This window comes from Meleagris gallopavo, chromosome 9 (assembly GCF_000146605.3).
Source record: "Meleagris gallopavo isolate NT-WF06-2002-E0010 breed Aviagen turkey brand Nicholas breeding stock chromosome 9, Turkey_5.1, whole genome shotgun sequence".
NCBI classification, from domain to species: Eukaryota; Metazoa; Chordata; class Aves; order Galliformes; family Phasianidae; genus Meleagris; species Meleagris gallopavo.
In genome coordinates this window covers 3,725,034-3,730,058 of record NC_015019.2, presented here as the reverse complement: position 1 = coordinate 3,730,058, position 5,025 = coordinate 3,725,034, and the positions used below count along the sequence as shown (strand labels likewise).

Genomic DNA, 5,025 nt, shown 5'->3' with positions numbered 1-5,025 from the left:
TCCTGGGAGGTATCAGTCAGAGCCAGCCCAGCCTGGTGGTAGCTTGGAGGACTGCATTCAGAGTCTCTGAGGAATTGGGTGCAACACTCATGGCAAAATGATAGATCAAGGTTTGGCAGAGCAAACTGAGAACTGGGACTGGTTTTGGAAATCCACCAATGGCTTCCTCTCTGAAAATGACAGTTATCCTTTTGGTGTTTCTTTCCCCTTTCCTTTTTCTTTTATTTCACTTTCAGTGCATACAATTTCCAGTTTTTATTAGGTTCCCCTTTGTTTCTGATTTACCTTGGCCATTAACTCTAAGTCAGACTGCAATGCCACGAATCCAAGGTGTTCTTCTGCCTATCGAAAAGCTGCTGAATCTTGGAAACTGATCACGAAAACTCAGCACGAGAAAGGGACAGCAGCTGGAGCAACACCTCCTTGGAAAAGGAGTGGCAGAAAACTCCAACACAAATGAGGTCTTTGAGCATAAAATGGTGTGTGTAACAGGTGTCCTCCTGCACTGGGCTGTGGTGGCTGCTGTCTAAGATCCAGACTGTGCCTGGAGCTTCCTTAGGAAGATGCCATCCTCTCCTTTGTTCTCCTTCCATCTGTCAAATGGGAATAGAGATAGCACTTGCAAAGGAAAGTCAGGCAGGGGATGTGTTCAGCAGCACCCATTTGGAAGACCACTGTGTGTGATCTTAGAGATCACACAATAAATGGCAAAGTGTTATATATGGCAAAGGGAACCTCTGGCTTATAAAACAGCTGTTTTTGGGAGTGCCATAGAAATCTGTCAAGTGTTCTTCCTTCAAAAGATGTTACTGTGCAAGCCAACGGCTCCTCACTTGCATGGAGATCAAAAACAATGCCTATGAGTTCAGAAAGTGTGAAGGGGACATAGTCTTCCCCTCATATTTGCACACTGGTCCGTACATTGCATTATATAAATCAGCCCCCCTATGGAATGCGAGTGTTCTGAAATATTGTATTTGCTTTGGATCAGTTCACAACCAGATTGCTTTTATTTTGTTTCATAAGAAGTTGAGATTGGAGATGTATGGACATGTTACTCTTTATGTTTGCATCTGCCACGCTGGCAGGAGAAAAATGGTTGCTTGGGTTTTGTGAACGTTCTCCAATTATTTTTCTAAAATGGTTTGGATGAAATACTGTTGGTTCATATAATTAGCTGAAATAATAAACTGGCAAGAGTTTGTTTTTGTTTCCGTTCAGAAGGAAAAATACTGCAATGAGCTCAACACCCTGCATCTTGGCATGCACTGGAATGCTGTGATGTGTACAGTTCCATTCGGATCATGGGCTGCACCCAATCCACTGGTGGTCCTGGTAGGGGGCAGCGAGCCCTGTGAGCCCCCACCTGCAGAGACTTGGGGGAAACCTGAGGGCTGGGACTGGGATTCGAGTTCTGCAGACTGCAAAAGCGATCAAATTTTGAGTTTGCCTTGAAAGTGTGTTTTTTTTCTTAACCCTTCTGGATGTGACAGTACCGATTTTTACCCTTGACTTCTGCAACAACCCTGCCTTCCCTCCCTGCTCTCAGAACACTCCTCCTGCACAGCATCTTCTGCTCCTCCATCCTGCAGGAGCTGTGTACACTTGGACTGAGGATCAATCACCATAATAGCTGTTGTCTTCAAGGTTTATTAATGCATTCCAACTGAATTCCTGTTTTCCTGCTAATAACCCTTCCAGTGAAACACTTTTGTGGATACACAATTATTCATGTGGCAAACTTGCCACTCGAATGCTGGTAGGTAATTAGTAAGCTTTGCATCCAACCAGAAGCAAGTCATTTTTAATTTCTGCAATAGGCTTGAAGCTGGGATTATTGCATTGCAGGATTTTTACTTAAAGCAACACTCTGGAAGGAGGAACAGCTGCTGTCTGTTGAGGGAATGAGGGGGGCACAGGTGCTCCCCATAGAGATTCATTTGGTCCCACAGTTCATATTAGTAGGCTGGTCTCTCTGCTTGTGTTTGCAGAGCTGTAACTGGAAGTACCAGAGGTCTGAAGTGAAGAAGGTGAAGAGAGGCGGGGTTGGTGTGCTGGCCTTTCCCCATTAAGGAGAATTACAGGTACTATTCTACCAGTTTAGTAAATAGCCACTATCTGTCCCCAGCTGATTTTGGTAGACAGGTGCTGCACAGGACTGGATGCTGAGCACAGCTTCAATTTCCCATAGCAGATGTGGCTGCAGGACAGCACGTGGGCTAAAGATAGTATGTGGTCCTCTGCTTTGTCATCCTCTGTCACGTTAATGCATGTTACATTGGATGGCCAGGATAGCTGGCTGAGCTAGGAGTCATCTCTCTGCTTCAAAATACCGCAACTTAAACGTGTTTATTCTTCACTAATTCATTTAGGTGGAAGCTGGAATTTGAGAAGGTTAAAAGTGAAAAGGCCCGATTGCTGTAAAGCACAGATTTAACTTGTGGTTTTCTATTTCTTCTTTACACTTTCCTTATTGGCCTGAGGCATGATAACAGAGCTGTCATTATCTTCAGGCTGACTGTAACAATCTCCTGAACTATTCACTCTTAGGAAGCCAGTGCCTCTCTCAAATGCAGCATTGCTGTGGCCAACATATCCTTCTTCCAGACAACTGAATATGGAAAAGAATACGAAAGCAGAGACAGTCAGTCACCCCGGATGGTTGTCAGCATCCGGATGGATGAATGCAGAACTTAAGAGCGGCCATCTTCATCCAGTCACCTGTGTGCCTGACTCAGAGGTAACTCCTAGGGAAGTGGGGTGCAAATCCTCTGGGACTCGTCTGTGGACTTGTGGTAGAGCTTAATTATGAGTACCCTGTAATGCTTCTCCTCTTTCTGCCCTCCATATGTCACACAGATCCTGCAGGGTCCCCTCCAATACCCCTTGCCCACCCATCTCCTTCACTGTGAGCAATGCATCGCCCTGCATGTGCTGCTCCAGCTCTGACCCAGCAGCAGGCACCCACCACTCTGCTGAAGTCAGTTCAGCCTGCTTTTATTCATTTCTTTCACTATGCCATTATGGCCCTCACCAGACACAGTGCTAATTAACTCAGTCCCACCCTAACAACTCCTGCCTCCCGTATCATCTCCAGGGTTTCCAGTGCAGGGGTCTTCAGGCTGTGAGCACCTGGGGATTGTCCCCAGCTGTTGTGACAATCTATTGATGGGACACTGCTGGTCAGGAGGGGTTGGTGCTGCCCCTATCCACCTTGAGAGGGCAGAAAGCTCTCAGCACCTATTCTCAAATGGAAACCTTTTGTTTCCCTCTTGTTTTTATGCATTACAGTCACATTATAAAGAAGTCCTGCAGAACATTCAACTACTTACTGCACAATTAGAATCATATTTGTATACCTATAAGTAGGTCACCAGTCTCTTAGGTTAATGAATTATAGTGGCATACACACCGGTTTCTTTCATAAATCACTGGCTTTTAGCGTATCCACTGAGATAATGGAGGAAAACCGTCTAATTTTGATCTAACTAGAATGAAATGTGAACGTGTGTAATTTGCTCTTACAAAGTGTATCTAATGTTCTCTACATCTTTATTTATTTGTGCTGTTTCATGCTGCATATCGCCTAAGTGGCAAAAAAACGCAGAGGCGTTGCACTTAGAACTAAATGACCCACAATAATACAATTTATCTGCGTTTATTTTACATTGTTCTTCATGACAGATATTTTAATCACCCATTCCTGATGCACTGATTACAAATCACAGTGAAATCTGGGGCCCAACTGCAAGCTCCTTGGGTGTGATGAAAGAATATTTGGGAGAGCTGTTTTGCTGTGTAAGCCAAGCAGTTAAGTGGGAAGGGAGGACTTGACTCAGGCTGGAGGCTGTGAATGCTTTAGGACATAGTGGGATGCCATTGTGTAGCATCTGCTGAGCTACAGCCACTGCAGCTGCTTTAATGCCTACCCAAGCTCAGTGAATGGGCTCCACCAGAACAGACTGTGTCTCTTTTATGCCTGCCTCACCCGTGTTTTGGCTGGCAAGGATGTTTGGACAGACCCATCAGCACCTCACTGAGGGATGCACCTCACCCTGGCAGACAGGTGGAGAGTGTGTCAGATGAGACCATTCCTTGCCATAAGCCTCGTGGTATGCTTGCTGCAAATAAACAGCATTTGTTGGGAAGTGCAAATGAACTGTCTGGATGAGGTGCTGGCTCATACCCATTGCCTAGCTGTAAGTCGCTGCTCTCCATTCAGCCCCTCTTGGAGCAAGCATAATGCAAAGCAGATTTAGCTTTCTGTCTGCATGAATGTCTGCCTAAGCATCCCCCTTAGCTGCCAGTCTGGAAAATGCTGCTGTTGGAGAGGTGACAATGCAGGGAGTGCATCCTGAGCCAAAGCAATGTGCAGGTGAAACAGGGCTGCTGGAGTCACCTTGTGCAGAGCTACTGACTGATCTGGAAATGAGTTATTGGTTAGGAAACGGGCTCTGCTTGGAGCTGTGGAGCAATTTTGTGTTGATTTCCAAACAAGATCTGAACAAGCAGGTGAGCATCTGAGTTTAGATGGCAAGCAGCTCCTTGGTCTTGCCCAACTTCCAGCCATGCTGCAAGCTTGCTCTGGCGTGCCATGCCTTACAGCTCACAGATGCGGGGTGAGCTCAGGGTCCCTGCAGACACCAGGGCTCTGCCAGCAGGTGGGTTTGGCCACCCCCAGAGAGGGCTGTGTGCCTGCTGTGTGCTCCTTGCAGCCGAGCATCCCTGTGTGGGAGGTTGGTGCTGGGAGAGGATGCTGCCAGAAATACGCGTGGTGGGAGCCAGCTGCTGTCACATTGCTCATCCCAAACGAGTTTATGAAAGAGAGCTGGGTGGAAACAGTTCTTTTTTAACCTTAGTTACAACCTTATGCTAAAAATACTCCTCTTTTCAGAAGCGGCTTCTACCTGAGAAATGAACAAACAGAGCCTTCAAAAACTCTTGTGAGTTTCTATGTGTGTTTTAGCAGAAAACCAAGAATTTTTATACTTGGGTTAGTCGGTTATTCTTGCTTCCCCCTCCCCC

General features: G+C 46.2%; 1 long non-coding RNA gene across 2 annotated transcripts in view; it reads left to right on the top strand.

The window, feature by feature from the left end:
* The first annotated feature begins 1,896 nt into the window (after positions 1 to 1,896).
* Positions 1,897 to 5,025, top strand: part of LOC104912155 — a 7,376-nt gene continuing 4,247 nt past the window's right edge. The window contains exons 1-3 of one of the 2 annotated variants that reach the window (XR_002117621.2): positions 1,897 to 2,084; positions 2,551 to 2,740; positions 4,895 to 4,943. This is a non-coding gene — a long non-coding RNA (uncharacterized LOC104912155). The remainder of the gene's footprint in view (positions 2,085 to 2,550; positions 2,741 to 4,894; positions 4,944 to 5,025) is intronic. The other variant, XR_794426.3, reaches the window with a different exon arrangement.